The sequence below is a fragment of the Heliangelus exortis genome, chromosome W, assembly GCF_036169615.1.
Source record: "Heliangelus exortis chromosome W, bHelExo1.hap1, whole genome shotgun sequence".
Classification (NCBI taxonomy): Eukaryota; Metazoa; Chordata; class Aves; order Apodiformes; family Trochilidae; genus Heliangelus; species Heliangelus exortis.
In genome coordinates, this window is record NC_092453.1 from 4,814,327 (window position 1) to 4,831,475 (window position 17,149).

Genomic DNA, 17,149 nt, shown 5'->3' on the forward strand with positions numbered 1-17,149 from the left:
ATGAATGATGGACTTCAAGATCCTTAGGGAAGCGAGGAGGCCACACAGCAAGCTCACTATCCTGGACCTCTGAAGAGCAGATTTTGGCTTCTTCAGGGACCTGCTTGGTAGAGTACTATGGGATAGAGCCCTGGAGGGAAGAGGAGCCCAAGAGAGCTGGTCAGTATTCAAGGATCACCTCCAAACTCAGGAGCGATGCATCCCAATGAAGAGGAAGTCAAGCAAAAACACCAGGAGGCCTGCATGAATGAACAAGGAGCTCCTGGACAAACTCAGACATAAAAGGGAAGCCTACAGAGGGTGAAAGCAAGGACAGGTAGCCTGGGAAGAATACAAAAATATTGTCTGAGCAGCCAGGGATCAGGTTAGAAAAGCTAAGGCCCTGGTAGAATTAAATCGGGCCAGGGAGGTCAAGGGTAACAAGAAAAGCTTCTGTAGGCATGTCAGTGATTAAAGGAAGACTAGGGAAAATGTGGGCCCTCTCCAAAAGGAAACGGGGGCCCTGGTTACCCAGGATACGGAGAAGGCTGATGTACTCAATGACTTTTTTGCCTCATTCTTCACCGGCGAGTGCTCAAGCCCCACCGCCCAAGTCACAGAAGGCAAAAGCAGGGACTGGGAGAAGGAAGAATCACCCAAGGTATGGTCAGATCAGGTTCGAGACCATGTAATGAACCTGAAGGTGAACAAGTCCATGGGACCTGATGAGATCCATCTGTGGGTCCTGAGGGAACTGGCTGATGAAGTTGCAAAGCTGCTTTCCATCCTATTTGAGAAATCATGGCAAACTGGTGAAGTTCCCTTTGACTGGAAAAGGGGAAACAGAACCCTCATTTTCAAAAAGAGAAAAAAAGGAAGACCCAGGGAACTACAGGCCAGTCAGTCTCACCTCTGTTCCCATCAAGAACATGGAGCAGATCCTCCTGGAAACTATGCTAAGGCACATGGAAAACAAGGAGGTGATTGGTGACAGCCAACATGGCTTCACTAAGGGCAAATTGTGCCTCACATATTTGGTGGCCTTCTATGATGGAATAACAGCGTTGGTGGATAAGGGATAAAAACAGCATAAAAACAGCATGGAGCTGTTGGAGTGAGTCCAGAGAACGGCCACAAAGATGATCAGAGGGTTGGAATGCCTCTCCTAGGAAGACAGGCTGAGAGACTTGGGGTTGTTCACACTGGAAAAGACAAGGCTCCGGGGAGACCTTATAGTGGCCTTCCAGTGCCTGAAGGGGGCCTACAAGAAAGATGGGGACAAACTTTTTAGGAGGGCCTGCTGTGATAGGATAAAGGGTAATGGTTTTAAACATAAAGAGGGTAGATTTAGACTAGACATTAGGAAGACATCTTTTACAATGAGGGTGGCGAAACAGTGGAACAAGTTGCCCAGAGAGGTGGTATAAGCCCCATCCCTGAAAGCATTCAAGGTCAGACTGGATGAGGGACTGAGCAGCCTTACCTAGTTGAAGATGCCCCTGCTCACTGCAGAGGGGTTGGATTAGATGACCTTTAAAGGCCCCTTCCAACCCAAACCATTCTATGATTCATTCTATGAGAAATGAGATGCGGCAAAAGATGACACAAGACATGAGAGATGAGATGAGAGACAGGAGAGAGAAGAGTAAAAGGGGAGGCAATAAAAGGGAAACAAGAAAGTGAAGACAAGTGACAAGAGGAGAGGCAAAGAGACTAGAGGCTAGAGATGGCAGATGAGAGAGATGCGATGGGAAACAAGATGAGACAAGCAGACAGAGAGAAAAGAGGAGGAGAATGAGACCAGATGAGATAACAGAGGTGAGATGAGTGTCAGAGAGATCTGACAAGATGAGAGTGAGTGAGCAGCTGTGTGGTGTTAAGCTGCCTACTGGGGCACAACCACAACAGCTGGTGGTGCTTTTGTGATAACATGTTTAAGAAAGGATTAAAAATGCTGCACAGCATCTGTGAGACATGAGGAAAAACAGGAAAAGGGGGAAAGGTGAGACGAGTGACACAAGGGGAAAAATGAGAAGAGTGATGAGAGGAGACACAAAATGAGAGAGATGAGACACAACACGAGAGAGGCAAGCCAACAGAGACAAGACGAGACAGGAGATGAGGCCAGGCAAGATAAGAGTGGCCAGATGAGAGACATAACAGACAAGGTGAGAGACCAGATGAGATGAGACAAGACGAGAGAGACAAGAAGAAAGAGATAAGAGAGAGGAGGGATGAGAGAGAGGGAGTCAGCAAAACCTCCACCCTGGACTTCCAGAGGGCAGACTTCAGCCTGTTTAGGACACTGATTGAGAGAATCCCATGGGAGACAGTCCTGAAGGACAATGGGGTCCAGGAAGGCTGGATGATCTTCAAGAAGGAAATCTTAAAAGCACAAGAGTGGGCTGTCCCCAGGTGTCATAAGACGAAATGGCGGGGAAGATGACCGGCCTCACTTATCAGGGAGCTCTTAGTGGGACTCAGGAAAAAAGGAGAGTTTACCTCCTTCGGAAGAAGGGACAGACAAATCAAGATGAGGACAGGGAGCTCGTGGAGTCATACAGAGAGAAAATTAAGAGAGGCAACAGCCCAGCTGTAACTCAATCTGGCCACTATCATAAGGCACAAGAAAAAAAGTTTATACAAATATATTAACAATGAAAAGAGAGGCAGGGAGAATCTCCACTGCTTACTGGATGCAGAGGGGAAACATTGTGACCAAGGATGAGGAAAAAGCTGAGGTGCTTAATTTTTGGCAGGGTTCACTGATAGGGCTTTAAACTAGATTTGAAGGAGGAAGGGGTTAATAATCTCATGCTTGCCTGTAACAAAAAGTGGGGCAGCACACCAGGGGCAGAGGGATAGAGTGCTAGTAAGGGCTCTCAACTTGTTGCCCTGAGGCAAGCCAGGAAGGACGCAGAGACACCCCAAAGGAATCAAGGGGGATTCGCCTAAGAGGGTGACATGGCCAGCCCAGCTGAAGTGCCACTATGCGAATGCATGCAGCTTGGGAAACAAACAGGATGAATTAACGGCCACTGTGCTGCTGGAAAGATATGACATAGTGGCTATTACTGAAACTTGGTGGGATGATTCCCATGACTGGATTGTAGGGATAGATGGGTTCAAGCTCTTCAGGAAGGACAGGCAGGGTAGGAGGGGAGGAGGTGTTGCCCTCTACAGAAGTGACCAACTGGAATCGATGGAGCTCCACCTGGGGAAGGACGACAAACTGATAGAGTACATATGGGTTAAGATTAAAGGGAAGAAGGGAGAAGGTGATGTTACAGTAGGGGTCTGCTACAGGCCACCTGACCAGCAGAGCCAAGCAGATGAGGCCCTCCATAGGCAGATAGAAAAGGCTCTGAGTTCACAGGCCCTGGTCCTCATGGGTGATTTCAACCACTGTGACATCTGCTGGAAGGACAACACAGCAAGGCATCAGCAATCCAGGATGTTCCTGGAATGCATAGATGATAACTTCCTCCTCCAAATGGTAGAGGAACCAACAAGAAAAGGTGCTATGCTGGACCTTGTTCTCACCAACAGGGAAGGGCTGGTGACCAACGTGAGGCTCAGGGACAACCTTGGCTGCAGAGATCACGAAGCGCTTGAATTTAAGATCCTCAGGGCATCTAGGAAGATGTATTCCAAGCTTACTACCCTGGACTTTAGGCGTGCAGACTTTGATCGCTTCAGGGATCTGCTGGACAAAGTACCTAGAGGCAAAGCCCTAGAGGCAAGGGGGACCCAGGACAGATGGTCGGCATTGAAGGATCACATTCTCCATGTCAAGAGCAAAGTATACCGACAAAGAGGAAGGCAGGAAAGAATGCTAGGAGACCTGCCTGGATGAACAAGGAGGTCCTGGACACACTATCACACAAAAAGAAACTCTACGAGGAATGGAAGAAAGGACATCTAGAATGGAGAGCATATAAGAAAGCTGTCCGAGCAGCAAGAGACCTGGTTAGAAAAGCTAAAGCTCAGTTAGAACTAAATCTAGCCAGGGAGATCAAGGGGAATAGCAAAAATTTCTATAGGTATATTAATGGCAAAAGGAAGACTAGGGAAGCTGTGGGGCCCCTCAGAAAGGAAACAGGAGAACTAGTGGCAAGTGATATAGAGAAGGCTGAGGTTCTCAACAACTTCTTTACCACAGTCTTCACTGGCAAGGGCTCCAGCCACACTCCCGAAGTCACAGAAGAGAATGGAATGTGTTGGAAGGAAGAAGTGCCCATTGCAAGTGAAGATCAGGTTCGTGACCATCTGAAGAACCTGAAAGTGTACAAGTCCATGGGACCCAACGGGATACACCAACGGGTACTGAGGGAACCAGCGGATGTGGTTGCTAAACCACTGTCTATTATATTCCAAAAGTCATGGCAATCCAGTGAAGTCCCCACTGACTGGAAAAGAGGAAAGATAACCCCCGATATCAAAAAGGGAAAGAAGAAGTATCCAGGGAACTATAGGCCAGTCAGTCTCACCTCTCTGCCCACTAAGATCATAGAGCAGATCCTCCTGGAGGCACTGCTGAAGCAGAAGATAATGAAGAGCTGATTTGGTATAATCAGCACGGCTTCACCAAGGGCAAATCATGCCTGACAAACCTTGTGACCTTCTATGAAAAGGTCACATCAATAGGCAAGGGAAGAGCAATCTACATCATTTACCTGGACCTGAGAAAAGCCTTTGACACTGTCCCACATGACATCCTGGTCTCCAAGCTGGTAAAACATGGGTTTGAAAGATGGACCACTCGGTGGATTAAGAACTGGCTTGATGGCCGCACCCAAAGAGTGGCTGTCAATGGGTCCATGTCCAAGTGGAGGCCAGTGACAAGTGGAGACCCTCAAGGATCAGTTTTGGGACCGATCTTGTTTAACGTCTTTGTCGATGACATGGATAGTGGCATTGAGTGCACCCTCAGCAAGTTCGCTGATGACACCAAGCTGTGTGGTGTGGCTGACATGCTGGAGGGAAGGGATGCCATCCAGAGGGACCTTGACAGGCTAGAGATGTGGGCCCATGCCAACCTCATGAATTTCAACAAGACCAAGTGCAAAGTCCTGCATCTGGGTCGAGGCAATCCCAAGCACCGATACAGGCAGGGCAGTGACTGGCTTGAGAACAACCCTGAAGAAAAGGACATGGGAGTGCTGATGGATGAGAAGTTCAACATGAGCCGTCAGTGTACACTTGCAGCCCAGAAAGCCAACCGGATCCTTGGCTGCCTCAGGCGAATCGTGGCCAACAGGTCTAGGGAGGTGATTCTCCCCCTCTACTCTGCTGTCGTTAGACCTCACCTGGAGTACTGCGTCCAGTTCTGGAGCCCCTTTTACAGGAGGACATGGACGTGATGGAGCGTGTCCAGAGAAGGGCCATGAGGATGATCAGAGGGCTGGAGCACCTCTCCTATGAAGACAGACTGAGAGAGTTGTGGTTATTCAGTCTGGAGAGGAGAACGCTCCAAGGAGACCTTATTGTAGCCTCCCACTATCTGAAGGGGGCCTACAAGAAAGCTGGTGAGGGACTTTTTAGGATGTCAGGGAGTGATAGGACTAGGGGGAATGGATTCAAACTAGAGGAGGGTAGATTTAGATTGGAAGTTAGGAAGAAGTTCTTCACCATGAGGGTGGAGAGACACTGGAACAGGTTGCCCAGAGAGGTGGTGGAAGCCCCATCCCTGGAATTTTTTAAGGCCAGGCTGGATGGGGTGCTGAGCAACCTGATCTAGTGGGAGGTGTCCCTGCCCATGGCAGGGAGGTTGGAACTAGATGATCTTAAAGGTCCCTTCCAACGCTGAAAATTCTATGAGTGTATGAACACGCTGGAGCTAGTGGTAGGGATGGAAGTACCTCATGAGGAAAAGGATTCTATGAGTCTATGATTAATGCCTGCTTTGCCTCCATCTTTATCAGACTAGCTACCTCCAGGGTATTAAGCCCCTGGAGCTGGTAGATAAAGATGGAGAGCAGAACAACCCCCCCATAATCCAGGAGGAAGCAGTTAATGACCTGCTAGGGCACCTGGACACTCTCAAGTCTATGGGGCCAGATGGGATCCGCACAAGAATACTGAGGGAGCTGGCCAAGGAGCTTGCCAAGCCTGTCTCCATCATTTATCAACAGTCTTGGTTAACAAGGGAGGTCCGAGATGACTGGAGGCTTGACAACATGACACCCATCTACAAGGATGGCTGAAAGGAGGAATATGGGAACTACGGGACTGCTATCCTGACCTCAGTTCTGGGGAAAATCATGGAGAGGTTCATCTTGAGTGTGCTCACATGGCAAGTGCAGGACAGCCAGGGGATCAGGCCCAGCCAGCGTGGGTTCTGGAAAGGCAGGTCCTGCTTGACCCACCTGATCTCCTTCTATGACCAGGTGACCCAACTAGTGGATGAGGGAAAGGCTGTGGATGTTGTCTACCTGGACTTTAGTAAAGCCTTTGTGACACCGTCTCCCACATCATTCTCCTAGAGAAGCTGGCGGCTCATGGCATAGACAGGTGTACTTTGTGCTGAGTAATAAACTGGCTGGATGGCCAGGCCCAGAGAGTTGTGCTGAACAGAGTTAAATTCAGCTGGCGGCCAGTCACCAGTGGTGTTCCCCAGTGCTCAGTTTGGGGGGCAGTCTTGTTCAATATCTTTATCAATGATCTAGATGAGGGGATTGGGTGCTTCCTCGGTAATTTTGAAGATGATACCAAGTTGGGTGGGAGCATTGATTTGCAGTGGGACCTGGACAGGCTGTATCAGTGGCCCCAGGCCAATAATATGAGGTTTATCAAGTCCAAGTGCCAGGTCCTGCATTTCGGTCACAACAACCTCGGGCAGTGGTACAGGCTTGGGGGAGAGTGGCTGGAAAGCTACCCAGAGGAAAAGGAGCTGGGATGCTGGTTGACAGACAGCTAAACATGAGCCAGCAGTGCTCCCAGGTGGCCAAGAAGGCCAACAGCATCCAGGCCTGCATCAGAAAGTATGTGGCCAGCAGGAGAAGGGAACTGATTGTGCCCCTGCACTTGGCACTGGTGAGGCAGCACCTTGAATACTGTGTTCAGCTTTGGGCCCCTCACTACAAGAAGGACACTGAGCTTCTAGAGTGTGTCCAGAGCCTTCACCAAGCTGGTGAAGGGTCTAGAGCACAAGTCCTATGGAGAGGGGCTAAAGGAACTGGGATTGTTTATTTTGGAGAAGAGGAGGCTGAGGGGAGACCTCATTGCTCTCTACGACTACCTAAAAGGAGGTTGTGAGGTGGGTGTTGGTTTCTTCTCCCAAGTGAATAGTGATAGGACTAGAGGAAATTGCCTGAAGTTGCATCAGGGAAGGTTTAGACTAGATATTAGGAAGAATTTCTTTACTGAGAGAGTAGTCAGGCACTGGAATGGGCTGCCCAGGGAGGTGGTAGACTCACCATCCCTGGAGGTATTCAAAAAAGCAAGAGAGCAAGAACTGTGCACAAAGGGAGCAAGAGCCTTGTGACTTCCTGATCCCTGATAATGTGGTTAGCATTACTAACACAATTTTATAAGGCAAATGGCCATTCTCTGTCACCAAGCTAGTCATGTATCAGTCTCCTTCCCCCTCCTCACCAGGCCCTGAAGTTCCTAGGCATCAAGCAAATTTCTTCTTCCGCTCCCTATTGGCCTCAAGGTTCCTGGGCACCAGGCCAACTTCTTCCCTCCTGTCCTGATTTTCCTAGGACAGAATTGTAAAATCATTTTTCTGTTTAGAGAAAATGTGTTTTTGAGAGGCTGCAGAGTCCAATTCTGTGAGAACAAAAGAGATATGATGCTCTGGTATGCAGGTTTCCGTAGTGACCAAGATCAAGGGTAGTCTTAAACCATGCAGGTGCAGTGGGCTAAGAGGGGCAAAGCCCAGGGCAGCTGACCCACGCTGGCCAACCGAAGTATTCCATACCATAAACGTCGCTCTCACGATAAATTGGGAAGTTGGCAGGGATGTTTGGGGTTTCTACTATGGCTGCCTTCCTGAGAGGGTCCTTTCTGTCTTATCTGTCATCCCACACTTGATGCCTACTCCTCCACTTGTTGTCACCATTGTGTTCTCACTGGAGCTGTTGTGCTCACAGTGTTGGGCATTCAGTTTTCACTGCTTAGAAACACACAGCTCACGACTACTATCTAGAATTGAGTATAACTTTATAACTTATATTAGCACTGGGGTTAATATTAATTCATTATTAATCTATTAAGTCTGTTATAATTTCAACCCAAGGGTCTCCTTTCTTTTTCCCAATTCCCACTCCTGGGTAAAGTTGGGCGACAGAGCAACTGTCCAAACCGTGACACCTCCTTACCAGCCTTGAAGGTCCCAGGTACCCAGCCAACCAGGTGGTGGTGATGACCTCATCACAGAACAGGGAAGCACAACAGTACACAGATCACTGTCTATAAAATCAAACATTTACAAGTCCTAAGTGGGAACTTGGACTGGAACTGCTGTTGGATGGTGAGATCCATGATTCCTCAGTGGTCAGGGATGCCTCTGCCATTGTCTGCTTCCTCCAAGGACTGAGTGACACATATTCTTTTACGTGTTTTCAAGTCTATATTATGATTGTTATATTGGTTCAGCAAGCCAAGTATTAAGATTTGACCCAATCTGTAGAGGGTCCAGGTGAGTAGGAACCATAAGCTAAGCTGTGCTATAAAATTCTGTGCTACACTAATTATAAAATTGTGCTACATTGATTCTACTTATAAAACTCCTGTGCTACTCTGATCATAAAATTCTATTCTATGCTGTTCATAAAATTCCATTAAAAAAATTAATCTTCAATTGTAACTACAACTTAGTGCCATCATCATTCTGCCAAGGATCCCCAAAAGAACCTGTCTGTCCCCATAGTGCTGGGTGACAAGCCTACAGAGGGGAGCAAGAAGGGATAGCCAGCAGAGGAAAGGGAATGCCTACAGCTGAGAGGAAGGGGAGCAAGAGGAGCAAGAGTTAAGATAAAGGGAGGCGAGAGGAGTTGTGAGAGCCAAGAGAGGGAAGTGAGGAACAAGGGTTGACAGCCAAAAGGGGAGAGAGCAAGAGGCAAGAGTGAAGGAAGAGAAGGCCAAGAGCAAGGGTTGAGAACAAGGGGAGAGAGATCTGAGAACAAGGTGAGTTAGACACAAGAGCAGAGGGGCGAGAAATTATTAAGGGGAGCAAGATCCGCAAGTGAAGGGTGCAAATGCCGAGAGAAATGTGAAGGCTGCAAGAGGGAAGTGAGGGGCAAGAGGGAAGAGCTAGGAGGTGGGGGGAAAACTGGGAGGGACAAGAGGAAGGGGTGCAAGGAGCAAGAAGCAAGAGACAAAAGAGCCAGGGCATGGGGAGAGACAGAAGGGAATGAGGGGCATGGAGTGAGAGAGAGGGGAGTGAGGAGCGAGAGGTGAGAGAGGGAGGTGGGGGGGAAGCATGAGACAGGAGTGAGGGGTACGAGAGAGAGGAACCACGGGAAGAGCTAGGATCATGAGGCATGAACCACCAGTGAGGGATGAGGGAGGGTGTCCTGCTTTGGGCCAGGATAAAGGTAATTCCTTTTGCTTTCAGCTAAGTGTCTTGTAGGTAGCCACACTTGCTGAAATTAACAGCGAGATTCTCAGACAGTGTCTGCTTCTGGAACTGATAAACGCTCGATGTTTATAGTTACTGCTGGAGACTGGTATGCAGAACCAAGGACACTGCTCAGTTCTGAGGAACGTTTTGCCCTCCAGAAGGAGAAATGGAGTAAAAAGGTCACACCTGCAGCCCTCCCTTGGGGAGGAACGGACAAGATAGATGGCCAAAATTGACCAGAGTATTCCATCCCATACACGTCATACTCAGTATAAATTTGAGGGATCACGAGGGTCAAACCCCTTCCTGCTTCCCCTTCTTCGCCTGTCCCTGTTTGCTTCTGCATCCTGGGAGAATTCCATCCATTCGTCTGCCTGTGGTCCTGATCCATGCTAGCCTGAATCTGTGTGTTCCTGCCTCCAGCTCTTGACTGCTGCCGACTCCAGGAGTCCAGCCTGGGACTTTCCCAGGGCTGCCCAGCAGCCTTGGTGGTGACGTTAGAGTTATTGGGGGAAAAGGGGGGAGGAACGTGGTATCAATTTTCCTGTATATTTGCATATATTTAGTAATTTTTTCTTTTTTATCATTACTGTTCCATTAAAGTGAACAGTGCAGTGGTGTTCCATACAGAGATAAAAAACTTGGTTGGTAATTACACTTTCAGTTTTAATTTGGGAAATTATACCACTCCATCTTATTTCGGGCTGACTCCACCAGATTTTAGTAGCAATAGTATTTAATTTCTGATTCTTCTGGTGGGCATTGTTAATTTTTCTTATATATTGGTGAGGAGTAAGAAAAAAAACACAGTCATGAAAATGAGCATGCCTTTTCGGAGGCCGAGAGTTGCTGTTCGGAGAGTGAGAGCTGCCCCTGGTACAGAGAGCACCCCCACTCCTGCCTCCACAGCCGCTTCTCGCCCCCTCCTCATGCAAGGGCACAACTCAGATATGGCCAGCGAGCATCACCAGTGTATCTGCTACAGATGCAGCTGCTGCCTCCACCCCTAGAGACACTACTGCTGCTCAGAAAGCAAGCCCTGCTGCTGCTACCGCTGCAGACACCACAGCCTCTCCCCCTCAGCCCACACAGTTACTTGTTGACCCTGTGACTAGGAGAAAAGCAAAACAATGGAAATCAGAAATGAGCCTCTGAACGAGATGACCAGGTGATAGAGGAGATAGAGGATACTGCCTCTCCTCATAGAGCAGCTAAAGCAGAGACAGCTGAGGAGGACTCAGACTCAGAAGAATATGCTCAGTCCTATTGCATGAAAGACTTGCGTACTCTGAGAAAAGACTTCAGCCGTTTTGCAGGTGAACCACTTCTCACTTGGTTACCCTGATGCTGGAATGCCGGGGCTACTATCAAAACATTAACTCAGACAGTAGCCAGGGAGTTGGGATCCCTGGCCAAAGATGCAGGTATTGACCGGGCATTTGGGGAAAAGGCTAGAACCACCAGCCTATGGAGATGACTCTTGTCAGCTGTAAGGGAGAGATATCCCTATAAAGAGGAAATAGACTGCCCGCAGGTCAAAGTACCCACACTTGAAAAAGCTATCATCTATCTGGAAGAATTGGCCGTACAAGATGTGATCTATACTGATGAAAACATTGAAGATCCTTATCACATGCCATGCCCTAAGCCTATGAGGCAAAGGTTTGTGCATACTGCGCCACCATCTTTTAACCATACACTATCAATAATGCTATGGGTTCCTGGAGATATGGATGGAATTGTGGGTGATGTGATTAAAACAGCACGAGAATACGAAGATGCTGTCATGGCTCCTCATCGGGACTGGGTATCATCTGTAAAGGGAACAGCTGAGAAACTGCATTTACCCCTTTTTCCTCAGCTAGGAGAAGGACGCCGCCGCATTTCAGCCATTAAGAGGAGACGCCCTCCTATGAGACAGAATAGAGAGAAACAGAATTCAGTAAGAGGAATCCTATGGACACTCCTGAGTGAGTGTGGAGAGGACATGAAAAAGTGGGATCAGAAGCCTACTGCTGTCCTACAAGACCAAGTATTTAAGTTGCTAGGTAAGGCAAAGGCAAAAGGAGGTCCTTCTAAAAAGAAGGCTGCTCAAATCTCCAGTGTGGAGTTACCCAATTCAAGTATGCTGGTGAATCAAGACCCTTGCACATCAGGTGTGAGTAATGGGGATGCAAACCCCAGTAATGCACGTACTGACAATGTTGTATGTGCTCAAGCTTAGAGGTGCCCTGCCTCCAGCCAGGTGGAGGAGAGGGACAACCGAATTTATTGGATTGTGTGGATTCGATGGCCTGGTGCATTAGAGCCACAAAAGTATAAAGCCTTGGTGGACACTGGTACACAGTGCACCCTAATGCCATCGAATCAGAAAGGGACAGAATCCGTCACTATTTCTGGAGTGACGGGGGGATCTAAGGAACTGAGTATTGTGAAGGCTGACGTAAGCCTCACTGGAATAAAGTGGCATAAACACCCTATAGTGACCGGTCCAGATGCTCCGTGCATCCTTGGCATAGACTGTCTCAAGGGAGGTGACTTCAAGGACCCAAAAGGGTACCGGTGGTCCTTTGGTATTGCAGCTATAAAGACTGAGAATGCAGGATGGCTTTATGCTTTGATTGGCCTTTCAGATAAATCCTTTGTAGTGGGGTTGCTGAAAACTAAAAACAAGCAGGTGCCAATTTCTACTTCAGTAGTGCATCAACGACAATATCGCACCAACAGAGGTGCTGTGATCCCCATTCACAAGCTTATCCGGTTCTCAATATTCTCAATATTGATTTATATTGTGGTGCATGGTGCACTGGTGTTTCATACAGAGATAAAAAAAAAAAAAAAACAAAAAAAAAACCAACTTGGTAATTACACTTGAGTTTTGGTTTGGGAGATTGTACCACTTCATTTAACTTTAGGCTAACTTCACCAGATTTTATGAGAATGAGTATGCCTTTTCGGAGGCCGAGAGTTGCTGCGGAGAGTGAGAGCTGCTCCTCGTACAGAGAGCACCCCCACTCCTGCCTCTGCAGCCGTTTCTCGCCCCCCCTCACACAAGGGCACAACTCAGATATGGCTGGTGAGCATTGCCAGTGTATCTGGTACAGCTGCAGCTGCTGTCTCTGCCCCCACTGACACTGCTGCTGTTCAAAAAATGAGCCCTGCTGCAGACCACAGAAAAAAAAAAAAAAAAAAAAAAAAGGGGAATATAGGGGGGGGGGAAAGAGTGTGCCTTTGCCTTTGCTGTTTAAAGGCTTGGAATTCTGTCTCTAAACAATTTTATTAGGCCTTTTTGGGCCTCAATTTGGCAACCATGAAGGAAACCAGGACTCCACTGTGCCGTGACCCGGGAGGGGTCTGGGGACGCTTTTGGGGCCCCCCGACCAATTTTTGTCGGATAAGCCTCCTCTACCCTCTTGGTTCTATGCACCAGTGGACACCAGACCTTCCTCATAATAAAAAGGTATTTAAGTCCTTCCATTGCAGTGTGAAATGTGCTTTTCATATTGTATTGATAATAGGTTCTTGTTAATGTTGTAATTCATGTGATCGTTTATATGTTGATTATGGGATCCCTTGTCTATGTGTTGATTGTTGATTGTGCTATTCTGTTGCACTGCTAAGTAGATGAACTTAACTTCTGGTATTTTAACACAGATGCTAAAAGATGTTGATAGTGTCAGACATGGAGTTTTATAATATCGTGCTGCCACTGACTTTTTATTATTAGCTTTTAGGTTATGTTTGTGAAGACTTTGATGGAGTGTATTTGCATGAATTTATCTGATCATTCAGAGTCAATTCACAACCAAAAACGATTGATTAAGATAACATGAAAAATTAACTGTTGCATATATTGGGTTAAATGAATGGTTAAATCACTTAAGGATATAGGGATAGCTTAGAGATTTAATTAGACAAGGTTTATCAATTATATTTGTTATTATTGGTTTTGATGCTTTCGTATTATTAGTATGTTGTTTATGGCAATGTATTATTAGCATGTTATTTCATGTGATGAAGTAAGTCAGGATTGCTCAAAAACAAAAAGGGGGATATGTTGGGAAACTGTCTGGAAGAAAACAGACATGTGAGCAATCCTGACTCTTTAGCTTTAGTTAGAGTAAACTAAGGGCCTTGAGACCCAGTTGCAAGGTTACTGAAAGATGAGCTATGGGAAAAAGATAAGGGAGCTGGCAGTAGAAAAGAAGAATAACAGGATAATGAGGTAGCCAGCAGAAGTTCTGTGAGAACAGAATTTGTGTCCAAGATATAGCCACCTGCAAGATATCGTTATATAAACAAAGGCTCTATATAAAGCGAGTGTCCACTGTTAATAAACGACTTCACTTTAACCATATTGGTGACTGGGTGTCGTCCTTTAAGCCTCCACGGATTTTTTCCCACAGATGACGTATATGGGATGGAATACTCTGTTTGGTCAATTCTGGCATCTATCTTGTCCGTTCCTCCCCAAAGGAGGGATGCAGGTGGGACCTTGTAGGAAAAAATCCTCCTTTGTTATCTGCATGCCTTAGCAGAGACTTCAGGAGGATCTCCTCCATGATCTTGCCCGGCACAGAGGTGAGACTGACTGGCCCGTAGTTCCTTGGGTCTTCTTTTTTTCGTTTTTGAAAATGGGGGTTATGTTTCTCCTCTTCCAGTCAGCAGGAACTTCACCCGACTGCCATGACTTTTCAAATATGATGGACAGCGGCTTTGAAAATTCATCCACCAGTTCTTTCAGGAACTGTGGGTGAATCCCATCAGGTCCTATGGACTTGTTCACCTTCAGGTTCTCTAGGTGGTCTTGAACCTGCTCTTCATCTACAGTGGGGGGATCTTCCTTTTCCCAGTCCCTGCTTTTGGCTTCTGTAACATGGAGGGTGTGACCAGAGTCCTTGCCGGTGAAGACAGAGGCAAAGTAGTCATTGAGTACCTCGGCCTTCTCTACATATTGGGTGACCAGCTTTCCCCTTTCCTTTTGTAGTGGGCCCACATTTTCCCTAGTCTTTCTCTTATCATTGACATACCTATAGAAATTTTTCTTGTTGTCCTTAACCCCCCTTGCCAGATCCAATTCTCTCTGTGCTTTTGCTTTCTTAACCTGATCTCTCGCTTCTCTGATTGCTTCTCTGTACTTCTCCCAGGGTAACTGTCCTTGCTTCCATCCTCTGTAAACTTTGGTTTTACACCTAAAGTGTGTCCAGGAGTTCCTTTCTCATCCATTCTGGCCTCCTGGCACTCCTGCCTCCTTTCCTCTTCATTGGGACACATTGGTCCTGGGCATGCAGGATGTGATCCTTGATTATGGACCAGCTTTCCTGGGCTCCCTCCCCATCCAGGGCTTTGTCCCATTGTACCCTACCAGACAGATCCTTGAAGAGACTGAAGTCTGCCCTTTTAAAATCAAGTGCTGACAGCTTACTTTGCACTTTTCTTGCTTCCCTAAGGATCTTGAATTCTACAGTGTCATGGTCACTGAAGCCTAGTCTCCCATTGCGTTTTACATAGCTCACCAGCCCGTCTCTGTTGGTGAGAACAAGGCCCAGGAAAGTTCCTTTTCTGGGTGGTTCTTCTACCATTTGGAGGAGGAAGGTGTCATCAGTGCACTCAAGGAACTTCCTGGAATGCTGGTGCTTTGCTGTGTTGTCCCTCCAGCAGATGTTGGGGTGATTAAAGTCCCCAATGAGGACCATGGCTTGCGAGTACAAAGCAGCTCCTATCTGCCTAAAGAGGGCCTCATCCATTTGGTCATCCTGGTTGGGTGGTCTGTAGCAGACCCCTACTATGATATCTCTTGCGAAGAGAGAAGAGAACAAGAACAAGAACAAATGGTGAGAGGGCTGAGAGACAGGAGGGCAAGAGGAGCAAAGAACACTGTCTGAGAAGGGGAAAGAGAAGAGTAAAGAGTGAGGGCTAAAGTGTGGGGGAGTGAGAAGAGTGACAGAAGAGTGAGGGCTGAGAGAGGGGAGAGTGAGAGGGGAGCAAGAAGAACCAGGGCTGAGAGCAAGGACCACAGAGCTGTGAGGAGTGAGACGGGGACAAGAGCAAGGTCCAGGAGAGAAGAGCAAGAGCCAAGGGGAAAGGCAAGCCAAGAGGAGAGGGGAGCAAGATCTAAGTAGAGAGGGGGATGAGCAGAGAGGCACAAGAAAAGAGGCGTGAGAGCCAAAATGAGCCAGAGAAGCAAGGACCAAGAGAGAAGAGAGAGACGAGAGAGGGGAGTGAAAGGAAAGAGAAGCAAGGGCTGAGAGGAATGCGATCTGAGAGTGAGGAGCAAGAGCCAGGGATAAGGAGCGAGAGAGCAAGTAGTAGGGGGAGAGAGCAGCAAGGAGCAAGAGTGAAAAATGAGCAGGCAAGAACGATGAGCAAGGAAAAGAGAACCGAGTGCAAGGAGCAAGGGTCGGGATGAGAAAGGGGCAAGGGGCGGGGGGAGGGAGCGGGGCAGGGGGCAAGGGAGAGGGAAGCAAGTAGCAAGGGATGAGGGCAAGCTGAACAGAGAAATTTGCCTGGAACTCAGGAAAAATAAAGAGAGTTTATGACCTTTGGAAGAAGGGGCAGGCAATTCAGGACTACAAAGATGTCATGAAATATTGCAGGGAGAAAATTAGAAGGGCCAAAGCCCAACTAGAACTTAATCTGGCTATTGACATAAATGACAATAAATAAAAAAATGTTTCTATAAATACATTGGCAACAAAAGGGAGAGCTAAGGAGAACCTCCATCCTTTATTGGATGCAGGGGGAAACATAGTGACCAAGGATGAGGAAAAGGATGAGGCTAATACCTTCTTTGCCTCAGTCTTTAATAGTAGGACCAGTAGGACCCTCTGCTGCAGTGTCAAGACCATAGCTGCTTAGTTGCTTGCATATGTCCTTGTTACTTTTACTTTTGTATTCCTGACTAGGGATGCTGTGTTGACTTCTCAGGATTCCTGGTGCAAAACACCGGGAGCTGGGAATTAAACTGTATTGGAGTTTTTACAGTGGCGTCTCTGTGTGAATCTGACCTCACTGATTTGCAACTGTCTCAAAAGAGCAATTTAAAAATGAATAGCCCTGGCTAGGGTGGAGGAGCTGGCTGGCCAGAGCTGAGCAGGGGTCACCCCTCGGGATGTGATAAGAGCTATTGGGTGGAGGCTATTCCTCTTCTGAGCACCAGCCTTCAATGCTGGGACATCCCTCCAGGCACGCTAATGGGGCTGGAGCAGAGCAAGGATGGCATCAGGAAGAAGCCCCTTTTCTGAGGGTCAACCTTCAATGCTGGGATGCCCCTGGAGGCACGATGTACCTGGTTAAGTGGCTGGAAGAGAGGAGGAATGGCTTCTGGACGAAGATAAGAATTGATGACGGGGTGGGGGACTACACCCTTCTGCTCCCCTCCAGGCAGCCTGCCTGCTAACGACCCTGGCTGACTGACAGCTGCCCCTTCAGAACAAAAGGACTCAGGGGTATATATTGCTGTCCATGCTCTGACTGCGTTGTCATCTTTTGACCCACCACCATTACTGCACCAGACCCTGTCCAGGATCAGCACACCATCCTGAAGAACCTCGCTGGACAGCTGGACCCCTGGTGGTGACTCTCTCTCTCTGTCTCTCTCTC